The sequence below is a fragment of the Narcine bancroftii genome, chromosome 14 (assembly GCF_036971445.1).
Source record: "Narcine bancroftii isolate sNarBan1 chromosome 14, sNarBan1.hap1, whole genome shotgun sequence".
NCBI classification, from domain to species: Eukaryota; Metazoa; Chordata; class Chondrichthyes; order Torpediniformes; family Narcinidae; genus Narcine; species Narcine bancroftii.
Window position 1 is genome coordinate 39,190,845 of NC_091482.1, and position 20,383 is coordinate 39,211,227.

General features: G+C 42.9%; 1 pseudogene; it reads right to left on the bottom strand.

Moving 5' to 3' along the window:
* Positions 1-748: 748 nt before the first annotated feature.
* LOC138749837 (NLR family CARD domain-containing protein 3-like) lies at positions 749-13,146 on the bottom strand (annotated as a pseudogene).
* Between the last annotated feature and the right edge of the window lie 7,237 nt (positions 13,147-20,383).

The following is a 20,383-nucleotide window of genomic DNA, read 5'->3' on the forward strand; positions in this document are numbered from 1 at the left end:
CAATGAGTGAGTGGGGTTCACCAATAGAGAGAATATGTGGGGTCCCACAGCCCGGCCGACCCGCCTGCTGCCCGGCGCAGTATCAGACTGAGGGGAGGGGGGAGGAGGGTGAATTACTTTACATCAAGATCTACGGTTTCCCAACACACCTGTGACCACGTTGCGTACCCAACGGTCGAGGGATCGGGCTCCGAGGAGCCGGACACCAGTGCACGGACACAGAACGGGAAGACAGAGCCCACCCTGCTGAGGAGATGCCTGTGGGAACGCAGCTGGGAGGGCAGGGCCCGGCGGCCGAATGTTTCACCCTAGGCCATGGAAAACCAGGCTCTGGGACCGGCATCCGTGAGGGAGCTGATGTGGGACCGGTTCCTGATGGGTCACAGTGGCTGAACACTTCCTATTCTCGGTGAATGATCAGAAGCAGGGGTAGTAGCTGGGCGGACAGGAGGCCGTGAGACTGTGGGGGTTACAGGGGCCCAGCAGTGGACGGGATCAGAGCAGGCGACGAGACCCACGGACACTCGATGTGTGTTTGGTTTCTCCCTCTCGATATGAGAGTGGTGCTGAGCTTCTGCTGCCCCGTGATGGATCTTCACAAGGCGAACAGATGGAAACTCACTCTGTGAAACAACGATAAATGGAAACTGGGGCCGGTGAAAATCCCCAGTTACACTGTAACTGACCACATTAATGTCCAGGGTCAGGCACCGAGTGCCTGTGAACATAATGTCTCACAGTCTGGTACTTACCAGAGTGTCTGTATTCTACAGTCCGGATTCCTCAGATCCGCAGACACCAATTCCACTCCAGAATCTCCCAGGTCATTGCATCTCAGCCTGAATACAAACAGGAAGTGAGAAACACACTTATTCATGCCTCGTGTCTGATATAAATTCTCACACTCGAGCTGTTCAGGAAATAAATAAACTCTGCCGCGAATAATGAACAGATTTCCCCGTCACTGTTCCGCTCCAGGTCTTCTACGAAATGCCACTAATTTTCTAGATAAAGTGCTGTGCAGCCACTAAACGCCCCTCATGAATGAATGATGTTAGGGGGAAGATTTCCCACTTCTAGCACCTATGTGCAGATAGTGAAGTCCGGGCTGTCAGGAAATGTTTATTCACAACGCGTTTAATCTCTGCTGAAACAACCGACCGCATGGAATTTGGGCAATTTCCCAGACTTACTGGATCTTCTTCCACATCTTCTGAACAGTACATTGTTACACATAATTATAAAAGTCTCATCCACCTTGAAAGTCACGTTGGAAAACCGCAAACAGTGCTGCACTCACCTGGGGATTATTGATGGATAAGGACAGTCTCTCCATGAAAGGGAGAGGGGGAGGGAGAACGAGTCACACATAATGAGGGAGACAAAGTACGAGTGTATATCCCAGAGAGGGTCTCCAACAGAGGAGGGTGCGGGTTGGGTTTGGGGGGGGGGGGGGGGGTGTTGGACAGAGAGAATTGAAATTTCACATGGAGAACAGTTTCAAAAAGAGAGCAGGAATTCACACCGCGAGAGGGGAGTCTCACACAGAGAGAGGGGCATTCTCACGAATGGATAAGGGAGCCTCACGGAGGTAGAAGTGGAGTCTCACAGAGGGAAGAATATCACTTTTAAAGGAGAGCACATCACAGTAAATGGGGAGAAGGCAGAGCGAGAGTAGAGAATGGCACAGTGAGAGGGAAAATTTTTGCTTACGTTTGTAAATTTTAATGCGAAAAGGTTGAACAGCCTGATAAAAATAACGAGATTATTAACGTATGTTTAGAAACTGCGAGTTAATGTAGCCTTTTCTCAAGAAACACGTTAAAATGAAAAAGAACATTTGAGATTGATTATGGATTGGGTGGAAAATGTCATGGCATCTTCGGTTAATTCTAAAGCAGGATTGGTGAAAATGATGACAAATAAGAATCTTCCAATGTAAGTTCATATCATTATTTCAGACTCGACGGGGAGTGACGAAATGGAACGTTGTCAAATATTTTCTGAGACGCGGGCTTTTTGGAATTTGTATGCTCCGAATGTTAATGATGAGACATTTATCCAAGACACGTTTCTTAACTTAGCAGGGGTACATGACAATATTTTAATAGGAAGGGATTTTAATTTTTGCTTTGGCCCATTGTTCGAGAGGTCGACCCGAGTAACAACGAGAGGAAAGGCAGGTAAAGCTCCATTTGGTTTGATGAAAGATTTGAATTTAATAAATGCAGAGAAGGATTCAGTATTGGGAGAAATGTTATTCATTTTATTCATCTAGATTTGATTTTTACTCTTGAAATGATTTATTCTTGATTTCTGCTCGGATGCAGGTTAAGATCCTTAAAGTGGATTAAACACTGAGGATTTTATCCGATCAGTCGCCTTTGTTAATAACGATGGAAGTGTCTGATACGGAGAAGTCATTATATTAGTGAAGATTCAATTCATTTTTTTGTTGAAAAGGAAATAAATGTGACTTTTATCGAACACAAATTTCAAACACAAATATGGGAGGCCTTGGACGTATATTTAAGAGGCCAAATTATTATTTACTTCCAAAATTAAAAAGAAATATATGAGACAATAGAACAATTAGAAAGGGAAATTAGAACTTTGGAAAAGACCTTCAAAAATATACCTCAGAAGATTAATGCAGACATTTGAAAAAAAAACTACAATATAATAGATAATAAACTTATAGAAATAACAAAGAAAGTAATTACAAGAACGAAACAAATACATTGTGAATTAGATGAGAGGAGAGAGAAAGTTAAAGGCGTAACCAAAGCCATGAAAAAGGCACTAATATAGATGTATATAAGGCTCGAAAATACATGAATCATTTAAGAGTTGTTAGTCGAAATAATAGCATCAGAGTCTTTAAGAGATGCAAGTAAAATAAATAAATATTTAATCACTGATACCATTGCATATTTTAAGTTTGGAAGAACAAATTGAACTTACGGCCCCATTTACTGAAGACAAAAGAAGATATAGATGTCTTACAGAGTAACTAATCTACAGGAGAAGTCGATTTTACACCTGAATTTTAGACAGAATTAAAGGAATTTTGAATTCCAATTTTTATGGAAGTATTAGGCCAGGCTTCGGAACCTCAAACTCTTTTGGAATCATTTTCGATGGCAATAATGACTGCAATTCCAAAGAGAGGTGCAGACTCTTCAAATCTCCGCCTTAAATACCTATTTCATTGTTAAATGCAGATAATAAAATTTTTAAAAACATTTAAGCAAATGGATTGAATAGACTGTTATATAAATTAATAAATATGGATCAGAAAATCTTTTAAAACGAGCCAGTCATCATAAAATGCAATATGATTATGTTGGATCATTCATTTAGCACCAGAAAGAGGTGGGCTGAGTGTAGCAGTTGACATAGATGCAGAAAAGGCACTTGACACATGAGAAGGGAATATTTTGCTCAAGATGTGAGAGTAATGTGGATCTGGATTGATTTTCTAATGGATTAGAGCGTTATATAATAATATAAAGGTAAATATTAACCAATGGACTGGTGTCCACGCTGGTCAAATTGATGAGATTAACTACACAAGTGTCTCCTTTATCTTCAGATCTATTTATTTCAGCCATTTATTTCAAGTCTTCATGTACTTGGCAGCTTATTTGGACTGATAAACAAATTCAGGGTTTTAGGGTTAGTCAAGAGGAACTTAAATCAGTTTATTTGCAGGTGACATTTTAAGATCTTTCAGATCCTGAATAATCTTTACAAAAATATATCCTCACTTAGAAGGATATGGAAAAGTCTCGGGTTATAAAATAAATTGGAATAACATTTAAATGATGACATTACCAGAAGGTGATTAATGTCAAAGGGACACAGTTTAAAAGGTGAAAAGATGAAATTAAATATTTAGGTTGTAGCATCGGCGCTACGTGGGCTTGGAGAAGAACATCACACACACAAAAGCCTTGGTAAATGAGACTGATTTATTGCTCTGGCTCTGATGTCAGGACACTGCATGATCGGAGTGCCGACCTCAGATTGGTAGGCATTCCCACCAGAGATCCCCATCTTCCCACCTTGCGAAGGCCACCTGAGACGATGGCCGATATCACCCTAGTGATCGCTGTACTCATCGGATATTTTGCAGACCGGTCCGTGTCTCAGTATGTGGACCGCTACAAGGGAGAGTAATTTGAAGAATTTATTAAAAAATGAATCATGAACCATTACATAAATAATGAAGAAAATTTGAAAAAAATGAATTAGTTTACCTGTAACTTTAGTTGGAACAGTAAATTGTATAAAGATGAATATATTTCCAAGAATACAATATATTTTCATGTATTACATATTTGAATACCTCATAATTTTCAATTTTCAATGAACGTGTAAGTCAATTTCTTTGGAATGGTAAAAAGTCAATAGATACTATTCAAAATTAACATGGAAATATAAACTGGGAGGTCGACAGCTTCCTAACTTCAGAAAATATTACCGAGCGGCAGAAATGACTCTTCTTTGGAATGAAAACATTGGTATGGGTTAATATAGAATTGAATAAAATGGGAGAGATGAAAGCAGAAGAATTTATGTGGAAGTGGTAACCGGAATTGATGGTTGCTGACAAGGAGAAATCATTATGGAAGCATCTGCTTAATGTTGGGAATAAAATGACGATATTGGTATATTGGTGATATTGCTATATCACCTAAAATGCCATGGATCCAAAATCTTCTATACGTTGCTCAAGGCACAATCAGTCCTTGAACATTTTGTTTTGTAAGGGGAATATTAATGTTGATACAGCACAATACCATTTGTTTGTAATTTTCAATTACGAGCATATTTGAGGGATAAGCTTGGACCAACTCTGTTCTTATCTAGTTGTATGGAAGCAGAACTTCTTAGAGGAATTCTAAAAAATACTTCTTTGGGATGTTCATTGTTATAAGCAGGAACTCCCAAACAAGGACAACACAGATCTAGACAGAGACAGGAAACAGTTTTAAATACTACAATATATTAACAAATATTCTTAGGATTTGTGTAGGAATTTTATGTCAATACTATTGATGTAAGATGTAGACTAGTCCAAAATGGCTTTTTACATCAACTATATCATACAACACAGAAACTGAATAGACTGAAATCAGATTTATCATATCAGTGCTTGAGAGGTGGTGAAGATATAGGATCTTTAATAGATTCAACGCAGACTTCTCCTAACATGAGCCCCGTTTGGACAGATTTATGAATTTTATTGTAACAAATCACAAAATCCTGATTTATTTTATGAGGAAATATTGAAGGTGCATGACCTAAATTAAAGTTATCAATTAGAACGTTAAATTATCCTGAGAAACAGCAATGAAATGTATAAAATTACGTGTAAATCTGATATACATTTGTGTTCGCCAAGGAATCAAGAAGAAATCAAGGTTGTATCCATTTGGAAAAAAAATACTTAAAATTTGAGAATTTGAAACGTCACGGTGGGAGGGAAGAATGTTGTGGTAGGAGGGCAGAACCTCGGGGTGGGAGGGCAGAATGTCACGGTGACTGTGGATTATTTTGCAGTGAGAGGAGAGAATGAGCAAGTCTCCAGATCAGACAAAGTGTGAATCTCCAACTGGGACAGAGGGTGAGTCTCTTATAGAGAGAGGGGGGTGACTCATAGAGAGAGGGGCGTCTAACACAAAAAGAGGAAGAGACTCACAGAAAGAGGGGGAATCTCTCACAGAGAGGGGTTTTCTCAGAGAGGTGTCTCAGAGAGAGAGAGAGAGGTCTTCATTCACACATAAATATGCATCATGCACAGAAAGATGTTGCAAACAGAGAGAAAAAAGACAAAGATGCACCAAAAATGAACACTGAATGCCGATGTTTCTGTTTGTGTGCTAAAGTGTGCAAGAGTGGTTAAGAGTGAGCGAATATGTGAGTGAGTGTTTGAGAATGTGACAGTGACTGAGTTAGAGAGAGAGAGATTCTTACTGAGGGAGTCTCAGATCTACGCTAGCAATGCCAGAGAGCACAGAAACAGCCCCTTCCATCCAAGTAATGAAGATAAAAACCCTTCATTCTGCCTCATCTCATCGATCGGACACGGTAGGTGCTGCGAGCAGGGTCAATTGTTGTGTTGAGATTCGTTTGGAGTTCAGAAGGAAATGAGTCCAAACGCAGGGAATTTATAACTAAAGGAATTATTAAGACAGAAACCGGCCGACTACCCCAGCAACACAGGGGCAGATCAGGAGCAATGAACAGCACGAAATAGGGCAATTAGCAATTTACAAGCAGTTGGTGAAGCAAGGCTGTGTTCTCGCACCAACCCTCTTTTCAATCTTCTTCAGCATGATGCTGAACCAAGCCATAAAAGACCTAAACAATGAAGACGCTGTTTACATCCGGTACCGCACGGATGGCAGTCTCTTCAATCTGAGGCGCCTCCAAGCTCACACCAAGACACAAGAGAAACTTGTCCGTGAACTACTCTTTGCAGACGATGCCACTTTAGTTGCCCATTCAGAGCCAGATCTTCAGCGCTTGATGTCCTGTTTTGCGGAAACTGCCAAAATGTTTGGCCTGGAAGTCAGCCTGAAGAAAACTGAGATCCTCCATCAGCCAGCTCCCCACCATGACTACCAGTCCCCCCACATCTCCATCAGGCACACAAAACTCAAAACGGTCAACCAGTTTACCTATCTCGGCTGCACCATTTCATCAGATGCAAGGATCGACAACGAGATAGACAACAGACTCGCCAAGGCAAATAGCGCCTTTGGAAGACTACACAAAAGAGTCTGGAAAAACAACCAACTGAAAAACCTCACAAAGATAAGCGTATACAGAGCCGTTGTCATACCCACATTCCTGTTCGGCTCCAAATCATGGGTCCTCTACCGGCATCACCTACGGCTCCTAGAACGCTTCCACCAGCGCTGTCTCCGCTCCATCCTCAACATTCATTGGAGCACCTTCATCCTTAACGTCGAAGTACTCGAGATGGCAGAGGCCGACAGCATCGAGTCCACGCTGCTGAAGATCCAGCTGTGCTGGGTGGGTCACATCTCCAGAATGGAGGACCATCGCCTTCCCAAGATCATGTTATATGGCGAGCTCTCCACTGGTCACCGTGACAGAGGTGCACCAAAGAAGAGGTACAAGGACTGCCTAAAGTAATCTCTTGGTGCCTGCCACATTGACCACCGCCAGTGGGCTGATATCGCCTCAAACGTACATCTTGGCGCCTCACAGTTCGGCGGGCAGCAACCTCCTTTGAAGAAGACCGCAGAGCCCACCTCACTGACAAAAGACAAAGGAGGAAAAACCCAACACCCAACCCCAACCAACCAATTTTCCCCTGCAACCGCTGCAACCGTGTCTGCCTGTCCCGCATCAGACTTGTCAGCCACAAACGAGCCTGCAGCTGACATAAATCTACCTCCGCGAAGCCAAGCCAAAGAAAGAAGAAGGACCCTAAACCCAGAAGCAGAATGCACTCAGAAGCAGTTCCAGCAGAGAGGAGAGGGGACTCCGGAGTATGCCCTAAGGGAAAGAGGGATTCCGACTATGCAGGGCACCCGACAAGTGGGCTACCTACAGGGGTGTACACGCCTCCGTACCCCTGATCATTGGGAACACGGCTACAAAACCGGTATCAGCTGTGTCTACAGCGATACCCTGGTTAGTTTAAGGGGTTACTCGTCCCTCACCTGCTACCTCATGACAAAGAGAAGTTAAACTGAGTTGCTGCAGTTTTATAAACTGCCTTGCTCAGCGCGGGCTGTCTGGCCAGTGGAAGTGTGTGCTCTGGCTGATGGGCTCACACTTGATTGGCAGGCTGGAGAGGCTGGGTGGAGCCTCGATGTTAATGGTCAGCTGGGTGGGGCTTCAGACAGAAGAGGAAATGGTTCCAGTCTCTGTCACACCGGGCTGGAATTGTCGGTAAGGTTTTTGTACGTTCTCCCCGTGTCTGTGTGGTTTTTCTCTGGGGGCTCCGGTTTCCTCCAACCGTCCCAAACGTACCGGGATGTAGGATATTGGGATGTAAATTGGAAGGCACAGGACCGTGGGCTGAAATGGAATGGCCTGTACCGTGCTGTACATAAAAATACAAATACACCCCTCCCATCCGTAGACCCATCCAATATTCTTTTGATTGTTGCGATCAAAAATCCGCTGGCAGCTCCTTCCATATCCCAGCCAGCTGAGTGAAGATGTTGCCCCTTGAACACTTCACCTTTCAACCTTCCATGATCTCTCTGTTTCAGTTCCCTTAGAGGGGGAAGGCTCCATCACTGACCAATGTGGTCTGTGCTTCGAGATATCACCAACCCACCAACTGGTACATTGAATTGTTCTACTGGCAAATTCTCTCCCCAATGTCACTGAGAGTTGGCGTGAACTGTAAGCATGGGCCTGCCTCCACCACCTCCTCGGCCACAGGGGCACCAGCTGGAGCATGTGAAGGGTTGGTCTTCACTAAGTTAAGGTCGTGTACGAAACCTGCGGTAAAATCTAATCCCACCCACTAACAGCTGACAGCCCAGACCTGTGATCTGTCCCTCGTCACTAAATGCCTGAGGATTCCGCTCACTCTTCTCCTCCCACTGACAATCCAATGTCCACCGGTTGGCATTCCTCTCGGAGAGGGTGGGATACTCCAACACCCCGACTGCTGTAGTTAGTGTCAGTCTGGGGGCCAGGAACATTGTGAAGAAGCTCCGTCATTGACAGTGAGGAACAGGGCAATACAGCTCTTTAATGATCGTTACTTCGATTGCAGGAAGAACTTTAAATGGGAAATTAGAAAGGCAAAAAGAAGGTATGAGGAGTCCATACCTAATAAGGCGAAGGTGAATCCTAACGGTTTCTACAGATATGTGAACAGTAAAAGGAAGGTTAAGGATAGAATAGGTCCACTGGATGATGGGACTGGTGGACTATGTAAGGAACATTATGAGATGGGAGAGATGTTGAATAATTTTCTCTCCTCTGTATTCAAAAAGGAAAGGGATATTGGACGATATGAGATAAGTGAGGCAAAGGGCTTAGTTATGGAAAGAAAAGGAATTAGTATCCCGAGGGTTTTGGAGCTTCTCAGGTTAATAAAGGTGGATGTCATCTGGTCCTGATGGGATTTTCCCAGGACTTTAAGGGAGGTCAGGGAGCAAATAGTGGGCGCACTGACAGTGAGTTTTCAAAGATCACTGGAGGAAGGTGTGGTACGGTGGGATTGGAAAGTTGCGAATATAGTTCCGTTGTTTAAAAAGGCAGTAGGTTTAGGCCAAGTAAATATCGGCCAGTAAATTTGACTTTGGTGATGGGGAAGGTTATGGAGGGTATTCTTCACAATAGTTTATATGCGTTTCTGGATAGGCAGGGATTGATTAGGGGCATCCAGCATGGGTTTGTAAAAGGAAAGTCATGTTTGACGAACCTTGTGTTTTTTGAGGAAATGACAGAAAAGGTGGATGAAGTGATCTATTTGGATTTTAGTAAGAGTTTTGATAAGGTTTCACATGGAAGGTTAATAAGGAATGTTCAGTCACTAGGGATTAGTAGAGAGATTGTGACATGGCTGGAAGATAGACAGCAGAAAGTGTCAGGTTGGAAGTCTGTGACAAGCGAGTTGCCTCAGGGATCGGTGCTGGGTCCCTTGTTGTTTATCATTTATATTAATGATTTAGAGGAGGGTGTGGTTAACTGGGTAAGCAAATAATTGTGAGGAATGTTTTTGGGTTACAGAAGGATTTGGATTTTTTGGAAGAGTGGGCTGAAAGATGGCAAATGGAGTTCAATATAGACAAGTGTGAGGTGCTGCATTTCAGTAAAAATAACCAGAATTGGACATATGCAGTTAATAGGAGGACATTGAGGAATGCAGAGGAACAGAGGGACCTGGGGGTTATGGTAGAATTCATTGAAGGAGGACTCACATGTAGACAGGGTCATTAAGAAAGCATATGGTATGCTGGCCTTCACAAATGATAATATAGAGTGTAGGAGCTGGGAGGTGATGCTGCAGCTGTTTAAGGCATTGGTGAAGCCAGGTTTGGAGTACTGTGCTCAGTTCTGGTCTCCAAATTATAGAAAGAATATAGATAAGGTGGAGAGTGTACAGAGAACGTTTACAAGGATGTTGCTGGCTTACAGAATCTAGATAACAGAGAGAGATTAAGGAGACTGGGACTTTATTCATTGGAACATAGAAGGATGAGAGGGGACTTGATAGAGGTATTTCAAATTATGAAAGGAAAAGATAGACTAGACATAAACAGACTGTTTCCCCTGAGGGCAGGGGAGGTTGGAACAAGAGGGTACGAGTTAAGGTAAGGGGGCAAAACTTTAGGAAGAATATTCGAGGCTGCTTTTTCACTCAACGAGTGGTGGCAGAATGGAATGATCTTCCAAAAGAAATAGTTGTGGCAGAGTCCCTTCTGCCATTTAAGGTTGGATGTGTACATGGAGGTAAGGGGGTTGGAGGGTTATGGGCGGAGAGGGAGGGTGAGCTAGCAGAGTTGTTCAAGTGAACCACTGCAGACTCGAAGGATCAACGTGGCCTGTTTCCGCACTGTAAACGATTATATATGGTTAATTCCAGGAATATTACTGGCTGAGCTAATTAAGTCTCAAATATCGCTTGACAAGGGGCCATTTGAAATGGACCTATCGGGGCATCCTGCCAACTGTGTGGCTGCAGGAATTCAGACTTGAGCTCATCTGGTCCTTGTCCTTAAGTCTTCTTTTCTTTGGCTTGGCTTCGTGGACGAAGATTTATGGAGGGGTATGTCCACGTCTGCTGCAGGCTCGTTGGTGACTGACAAGTCCGATGCGGGACAGGCAGGCACGGTTGCAGCGGTTGCAAGGGAAAATTGGTAGGTTGGGGTTGGGTATTGGGTTTTTGCTCCTTTGTCTTTTGTCAGTGAGGTGGGCTCTGCGGTCTTCTTCAAAGGAGGTTGCTGCCCGCCGAACTGTGAGGCGCCAAGATGCACTGTTGGAGGCGATATCAGCCCACTGGCGGTGGTCAATGTGGCAGACACCAAGAGTTGTCCTCGTGTATCTGTCAATAAAATCTCATCTTCAAGCAGAAACTCAGGGATCCCGTCCCTCCTTCCCCAATCCTTGCGATTGATCTGAAAATGGAACCTGATCCTCTGGTTATTTCCAACAATGCCCCTTCGTCAGTTCTCTCCAAACTATTTCTTTCCCTTCACGTTCAAACAATCAACCGTGATCATTTCAAATACAGTTTGAGGTAAATTAACAGTTACCTCAACTCCAGGCATTTGTGGAGTCCGGGCACCAGCCGCTGAATTCCTTCACGTTGGATGCCGCAGTCAGTCAGTTTGAGACATGTTATTGTATGACACAACCGATTCCATGGGACAGGACGGCGCAGTCAATGGGCGTCAGTCCCAATCCAACGAATGACAGCGATTCGATTGATCCCAGTGTTTACTGAGCCAGTCTGCGGTTCTGAGACTCAAACAGTTAGTGCAATATGTTCAGGAGGTTCCTTCCAGCTTCTTCACTCCATGTGTTCCCACTTTGGCGTTTAAACCCCTCTTTAGCCCAGTCAATCACTCGGCAGATGGTCTGATGAGGAAACGGACCTAGAAACGCCTAGAGGCGCCGAACGGTCCCTGGGGCGGAGAGACTGGCCACAAAGCGGAAACACCTCAAATCGCCCATCGCTCGCACTGTGGGCTTCAGTGATGCGTTTCTGGATATGGCCGGGATCTGGAGTCAGGAATTGTGCGAGTGTCGGTGCAAACTCTTGGATGGTGAGGTGGGGAAATGTGTGCACCATGCTGTGGGTAAAATCCTCCCTCTCCACCAGTTCCATCAGGAATCCGGACAGGAATTGGGAAGGGTGCAGATTGTATTCGACCAAATCTCCATCTATAAACACAATGTTCTTCTGGGACACTCCTGAGAAGGCCATCTGACCAACCCGCTTGGGTGATGGTCCTGGGAACTCGGTGCAGGTCCATGTCTCTCTGTGTGAAGAAGGGGCCCAGGTTCAAACAGAGAGGGGTTGTAGGTCATGGTGTACAAGATCTAGTTCTCCTCCACGCGTTTGAAAAGAGCCGCTGCAACCGACCTATCATCAAAAACTTGTCGAACTATTCCTTCCGTTCCTCACCAGCAAATCCCAAGATTTCAGCCCAGATACTGATCTTGGCCTTTTCCAATAAAGTTAACGTAATGTGGCGGGTGGTCCCAGCACTGAGCACCCTGGGAGCAGCTTGTACTGGATTGGATTGTACAGGATGTCAGACACTTCACACCAGCCCTCGGGATCTGGGCACTGGTGCTTTGGTTCTGTCTCTCTCCGACTGTCGCCAGAATCAATTCTATGCTTGAACTCATCCAGGCCATCGAATATAAACAGCGATCCTTCTGGGTTCTTCCAGACCTCTCGCAGGATATTCCCAAAGTAGGGATACTGATCCAAAATCAGTTCCCTCAGGTTTATTCTGATAGCGTCGGTTGATAGCGTTCAAATCCCGGAATTTGAAACAGAAGACAAATTGGAAATGTTGGAATATTTTCCCTGTGGCCCAGTCGTGAACGGTCTTTTGCACCATTGTGGTTTTCCCAATCCCCGGAACTCCGGCCACTTCTGCCGAACTCCCAGATTCGGAGGCTTTCCGGGTGAAGCTGCTCTGGAACAATTGTTCGGACGGGATTTTTTCCAGCTGTCTCCGCAGATCTTTCTCTCTCTCTCCGCCCCTCATGGTCTCGGTCTCTTGCAGCAGCTCATGTTCAGTGTCCATCAGTGTCTGATCTGGAAGAGTAGAAATCACCGTGAGCTCAGCATATCGATCAACCAGCTGGAAAACCTTCATCTTCTCCCGCATTAGGATCGTGTTCAATCTCAGTGTTTCAGTTAGTGCGCGCAGGAAATTGTTAGGTTTCTGTTGAATATCTTCAAGGAGAACGTGGAGAAAATGGTTCCACGTTAGTACCTCCACCAAACATATATCATTAAAACTGCCCCGAAATTTAGTGTTTCCGATAACATGAATGAATTAAATTATTAGATGCATGTTCCTTCACATATTATAATCACGTTGACAGTTGACAACTTGTAGTAACTGGGAGACATTTTCTCTTACTTGAGAATGAAAAATAATCTGGAACTTCTGATATTAACGGGATTGTTCGCGCTGCTGATCAGATAGAGGTCAAACAATACAAACATTCTAAATGATATTACAGACGATGACATCATCGCCAATAACGATGACAGAGAGGAGGTTTCGAGGCTTGGAAAATGGTGCCGGGTCAACAACCCGAGTCTCAACATGGACCAAACAAAGGAGAAGATTGTGTCCATCAACTCCTCTCCATCGCACGTCAGTGATTCAGTTGTGGATAGAATGGAGAGAATGTTCCTCGAGGTGGATACAACACACAACCTGTTCTGGACAAACACCACCTCCTCATTAGCTATGAAGGGGCAGCAGCCTGCACGTCCTCAAATCGCGGAGGGCGAGGATCCCGGACGCATTCTGGACAACATTTAATTTGAGAATCCTGTTTGGGCCCATCCTTTTGTGTGCAGAGAGGCTGCAACAAAAGTCTATACAAAGTCTCATCAAAGGTTGAGTAGATCACTGGGATCCCCCTTTTAAGACTATTCGCCAGATCGTTGCTTATCTTGGGCTATAGAATTATTAAGGACAACTTTCCATTCAGTACAGATCATCTCTGCCCAAAAACCCTGACGGAGCTGGGCCAGGAGGGTCACAATCAGGAGGGACGTTGGAAATATTTCTGCCGCAGGCGGTGAGATTTATGAACAGTATCGCGTCGTTGGTTAAATCCTGGTCCGAATGCCGGGGGCTTCAGACAGGCTTTAAGCGCCCTGTTAAAGAAGCTGATGGTGCTTCTAAATTAAAACTGCAACTCCAGGTATGTGCCTGTGATGGCGGCGCCTGTGCTCAGCAGTGACCACAAGGGATTGCAAATGGATAGAAGTAGCATTGGAAACCGGGAGAACAATCCTCCCTCACCATTTGAGGAGAAGCAGAGGACAAGATTAGACATGACAGTGCCCAGGGCAGCAGACCAGCGAGCGACTCAGCAGCTGAAAGATCCAGAGGCTGACGGCTGTTGGTGGTTCTTCTTTTTTCTTTGGCTTGGCTTCGCGGACGAAGATTTATGGAGGGAGTAAAAAGTCCACGTCAGCTGCAGGCTCGTTTGTGGCTGACAAGTCCGATGCGGGACAGGCAGACACGGTTGCAGCGGCTGCAGGGGAAAATTGGTTGGTTGGGGTTGGGTGTTGGGTTTTTCCTCCTTTGTCTTTTGACAGTGAGGTGGGCTGTGCGGTCTTCTTCAAAGGAGGTTGCTGCCCGCCGAACTGTGAGGCACCAAGATGCACGGTTTGAGGCGATATCAGCCCACTGGAAGTGGTCAATGTAGCAGGCACCAAGAGATTTCTTTAGGCAGTCCTTGTACCTTTTCTTTGGTGCACCTCTGTCACGGTGGCCAGTGGAGAGCTCGCCATATAACACGATCTTGGGAAGGTGATGGTCCTCCATTCTGGAGACGTGACCCACCCAGCGCAGCTGGATCTTCAGCAGCGTGGACTCGATGCTGTCGACCTCTGCCATCTCGAGTACTTCGACGTTAGGGATGAAAGCGCTCCAATGGATGTTGAGGATGGAGCGGAGACAATGCTGGTGGAAGCGTTCTAGGAGCCGTAGGTGATGCCGGTAGAGGACCCATGATTCGGAGCCGAACAGGAGTGTGGGTATGACAACGGCTCTGTATACGCTTATCTTTGTGAGGTTTTTCAGTTGGTTGTTTTTCCAGACTCTTTTGTGTAGTCTTCCAAAGGCGCTATTTGCCTTGGCGAGTCTGTTGTCTATCTCATTGTCGATCCTTGCATCTGATGAAATGGTGCAGCCGAGATAGGTAAACTGGTTGACCGTTTTGAGTTTTGTGTGCCCGATGGAGATGTGGGGGGGCTGGTAGTCATGGTTGGTGGATCTGCATGGGCTGCTGGAGACTGGTTCGTGGTCACTAGGTATCGGAGTGGGATTCAAGAGGGTTCTGAGCGCGAGAAGGGCTCCCCAATGACTTCGGGTGATGAGGGCTTCTTGATCGTGTTAGAGGTTTAATATAGATAAGACAGTGCGTCTGCAGACACTGCGGGAGCGTTGGAGGCGAATCCTCGGACACTCACTGACTCCGATGGGGAAGATATTTTTTCATCTCTTTCTTACTGTAAGCGGGGGTCAGCGACACTGAGTGCGACTCTGTTTGCCCCACGGCCCGCAGAGGGGAATTTTCGGTAGCATTACCTGCTCTATTCTTATAGGGAAACAAAGAGTTTACATCTAAATCGCTGTTTTTTTTTCCATTTGAAGATGTTGTCGTACCAACGTGAATCTGAGATGACAGGAATAGTTTCTCACCTGTGCCCTGTCAAGAGGAAGCCAAGTCCACATCAATGTAACAAGCCAGAATTCCCTTCACTGACAAACACCATGCTCAATGAATGTAGATGTTTTGCTTCTACAACCGTTTGCGACTCACAGTACACTGTGAATTTATCATTTCCTAATCTCCCATTGTTCCCCATTGCTTTTCCTGCACTCTCCAACGGGGTAAATGTCCACATGTGCAGGACACAACATTTAACTCGAGCAATTTCCTTGTAAACATGAGCTTGTTTGCAATGGAAATATATTTGCAGACGATTCTAGAGCCAGTCTACATATTCACAGCAAACACAGAAATGAAATGGACTTTTACTGCTCAATAATGATGGACAACATATCACGGACGAGATAGTTATCACTACATTTATAATACATCTAACGAATAAACGATAGGAACCTGCCTGTCTGGGATGTTTTACATTTCAAAATTACTATTCAATGACCGGGAAGGTGTGTTCCCATTTAACCCTGCTGGATATCCAAAGGGCTTCTGTCAAATACATCTAATATTTCTGACTGAACATTTGCCACATGACATTTCGGCAACATGGTCACGGGTTTCACAATTTCGCCCTCCGTCAATTGCCCACAAGACCCAGTGAACCATTACCGAGGGAGGGGTTTGTGGGGTTTCACAGTGTGTCAGCACAGGTGAATGCAGGTTTCATCTGTTCTCAGGGCCCTGACAGGGGTGTGTGGCGTTTCCCAGTGTTTCTGGACCCTGGCAGACAGGTTACATCGTGTGCCAGCGCACTGACAGAGGGTGCGTGGAGTTTCCTCGCATGTTCTTGCAGGCGGATGATGGGTTAAACAATGTGTCAGGACTAAGATCACCAATTTGGGATGTTACTCTGCATCGGTTCACTGACAGAATATGACCGCCGCGTGAGGAATTTCAGTTTATTAGTGTCTTGGCAGTGGGGTAACAGGAGTGAGGAGGTTCACAGTTACACAGGACCCTTGCAGCACTGTGAAAGCCTGAGAAAGCATGAGGTGTTGCACAATGTGTCGGTTCTGATGGGAGATTTCTTCAATTTCCCCCATATTAAATGCGATTAGACTTTATCCAAAAATGATCAGAAATTTTGAAAATCAAAATTAACGAACGAACTCAGAAAGTGCAATATTGGATCTCCTATCAGGGAAGGAACCAGGACGAATGAAGGAATTGTGTGGGGAGCACTTTAGTCCAATGTTACGCAGATGCGATGTGATAAATGGCCCTTTCAGCTCCCATACATCATATGATTATGGATAAGGACAGGTCTGGCTTCAGGTTGAGGTTCTTAATCGGAGAAAGGGCAATTTAGAGGAAACGAGAAAAGATGTGGAAAACGTGGATTGAAACCAATTGATTTCTGGTAAGGATTTGCTCAGGAATGGGAGGACTTCAAATTGAAATTATGAACATGCAGGAATCTTACTTTTTGAGGGATATTGATGATTTGGTTAGAAGGGAGAGATATACAGGCAACAGGAGGAGATGAAGTCCTCGAGGAGTAGAAAATAAAATATTTCATAATGAAATTAGAAGGTTTACAAAAAGACATGAGATTGCTTTGGTAGGCAAGGTGACGGAAATTCTTAAGGAATTTCTCCAGGTAAAAGGATAGCAAGGACAAACTTTGTCCTCTTGAAGATCAAAGTATTCGGCTATGTATTGAGCCAAAAGAGATGATCGAGATATTATATGTTTTTTTTTAAACTTTATTTAAAATTTTGACATGAATAAAATAAAAATTACATTTAAAGAAATAATAAAAAATAAGATAATAAAAATTAGAATACTACATCATTGAACTACACAAATTAACCCCCCCAATAATTATAACACAACATTAATCGTCTAATTTAAAATTAGTCCAACCCTCCCCACCAAAATAAAGAGTGAAGAATTAATTAACAATGTTGTAAATAAAATAGAAAAAAACCACTTACAAAAAAAAGGATAAAACTTAACAACAAAAAAATTACTAACCACAAAAAAATCAATACTAAAATAATACCCTTAAACATATATTTAAATCAAACATAATACATATATTTAACAAATGAAATCCACTTTAAAACTAAGTTCAAATATTAAAATCATATATCAACCACATATCTGTTATACAAAAAATCATAATTACTAATACATAAATACAGAATTTCCATTAATACCAAGTTTCCTTTATAATTCATCGAGAGAACAAAAACATCCCTTAGAAAAACAACCAGATAAACTTTTTATTCCCTTCCCCTCCCCTTATATAAAAAAAAGAAAAAAAGAAAGAAAAGTTCAAACTCTTATAAAATTCTCCATATTCTTCATTTATAACATCTTCAAAATTCTCTATCGAAATTAACTTAATTTTATTAAACTCTTCTCCCTCAATGTATTTGTACTTGATTTTCTTTTTCTTCTTATCACCTTTCCCCTCATCTAATTCAACATCCTCAATTTTTGAATTATTATCTTCTGTGACATCATCCTCTTAAAAAAGAGAGAAAAAAGAGAAAACCCTCCCAAAAAAAGAGAAAAAAGGAAAGAAAAAAACCTCCTAATTCCCTCTCAATTACAATCAGAAAACAAAAAGAGTTAAAAAAAATTATTTATTTTTTAAAAATAATTTAAAAAAACCTTGACTTCTTAACCCAAAAATTAAAAAGAAAAAAAAACAGGTTGGAGGTCACGACTACCTCCTCCTGTTTAAACTGCCCAAAACGGTAACTCCCCTAAAATATTGGGTGTGAGATAACTCACAGGTAGCTGATGACTTCTGGAAACTAGTGCCCACCCAGTTCCCTCTCCCAACTCCCATTTCATTAAACTATCATCATTATTTAAACTATTTAAACTCTTCTCAAAAAAAGATAAAAGATTTATTTTTTTAAATCAACGTTACCACTTCGGTCACCATTGTTTCCATTTCTTTTAAAAATCTGGATCCCACCTTACATCTCTATTCTCTTTGGAGACCTTAAAGGGCTACATCATTCCTGAAACTGCATGATTGGTAGAGACTGAGCAAAGTCCATAACCTCTTTAGGATTGTCAAAGAACTTTGGCTGATTTCCATCCTGAAAAATCTTCAATACCGCAGAATACCTGAATGTTGCCTTATGTCTTTTTTTTTCCAAAACCGTTCTTTCACAGAATTAAATTCGCGTCGTTGAAACATAATTTCTTGACTCAAATCTTGATAGAAGAAAACAGGATTATTCTGAACCATCAAAGGAGATCTATTTTGCTGGGCATTTCTAATAGCCGTACGTAAAATTGTCTCTCTGTCACAATAGTTTAAACAATGGATCATGACAGGTCTTGGATTCTGTCTTGAAAAAGATTTTCTTCTTAAAACTCTATAAGCACATTCCAGTATTAAACCTTCAGGGAATTTATCCTGTCCTAACACTCGTGGAATCCATTCAGTAAAAAATGTTCTTGGATCTGGTCCTTCTATGCCTTCTGGCAAACCAACAATTTTCACGTTGTTCCGTCTAGATTGATTCTCCAAATAATCAACCTTTTTTGCTAAATTTTTATTTTGGATCTGCAATGTTTCAATTATTCTATTTTCATCTTGCAGTTGATCCTGTGCATCGACTAAACCTTGATCACACATTTCAAATCTTTCAATGGTTTCAAGCTTAAAAGCTCCATTAATGGCTTCCGCCATCGCATTAATCTTGGAAATAAACAGGTTCACAAAATTAGCTAAGTGACTCAAAACAGAATATATCTTATCTTCAAGATGCTTAACAGACATTTCAACAGAAGTAGATTCAGGCATAATGGGGTCTTGCTGTTCCTTAGAGACCACGGGATCTTCTGTCTCTTCCCTTAATTTAATATCTTTTCTAGCAGTTTGACTTTGTATAAAAATCCCTCTCAAAGTCCCCCCAGCAATGCCAGGAGACTGAAGATCAGGGTTATCTTTAAGCCAAATCTCTTTAATCATCTTCTCTGAATCGATGTCTGGAAAAACTGTTGTAATTGAAGATGCATTTTGCAGCGCCACCTCTGTAGCAGTCGAATGACAGCTCTTTAACTCTCCAGCTGGTGGCGCCCCAGCTGATTCAACTGTCAAAGTCTCAGTAACAGCATTCACAGTGGCCGTTGTGTGAAATACTGGCACCTGGCCAGCCCTTTGTTCTGAAAGCTGTTGAGTGCGACCTTTAGAGAGCCTTACTGGTTTAAAACGGAGTTTGAATGCCGAAATCTGTACGTCTTCTTCTGGATCCATTCTACATTGAGTCCTGGCTTCTTTTAAACAAGTAGGCTCAGACAATTTCGGAAAATGTAGTTTTTTAACAGTCTATTGATGTTTTCTTTTACCTTTTTTTTCATATAAACCATTAGGCACTAATCCAGCACCTCTTATTATTTATAAACTTTTAAAAGAACTTTAACGGGCACTTAAAGACAAAACAATAAATCAGAGTCAGGAGAGGTCTGGAAGGCACGTCTGTTCCCTACGCCATCTTGCCATGCCCCCCGAAATATTATACGGTTTGATATTACATTTGTACGTGCTCAGGAAAATGGCACAGAGTCCATTGAAGTGGGAAAACAAGCAGTGAGATCATAGAGTATGGATGTAAGAGGAGCAGGTAAATTCTAGGCAAATAGAGCTGGATAAATACTGCATATTGAGAGCGACCAGTGTAAACATTACAGGGGCATTGCCTGATATATTTAAATGTCTTTTGCCATATCATGAGGTGCCAGACATTGGGAAGTTGCCTCATGTCTTTTCTTTGTTTAGAAATGCTCTAAAATGCTCCCGGAAATTATAGGCTGGTGAGCCTGATGTCCGCGTTGTGTATAATATTGGAATGAATTCTTTTTTCCATAACTTTTTGTTGAACGAATAAGTTCAACAAAGTTATTACATACAATAAGAAAAATACATATTATGAATGATAAAATTTTTTTCTTTATATATATA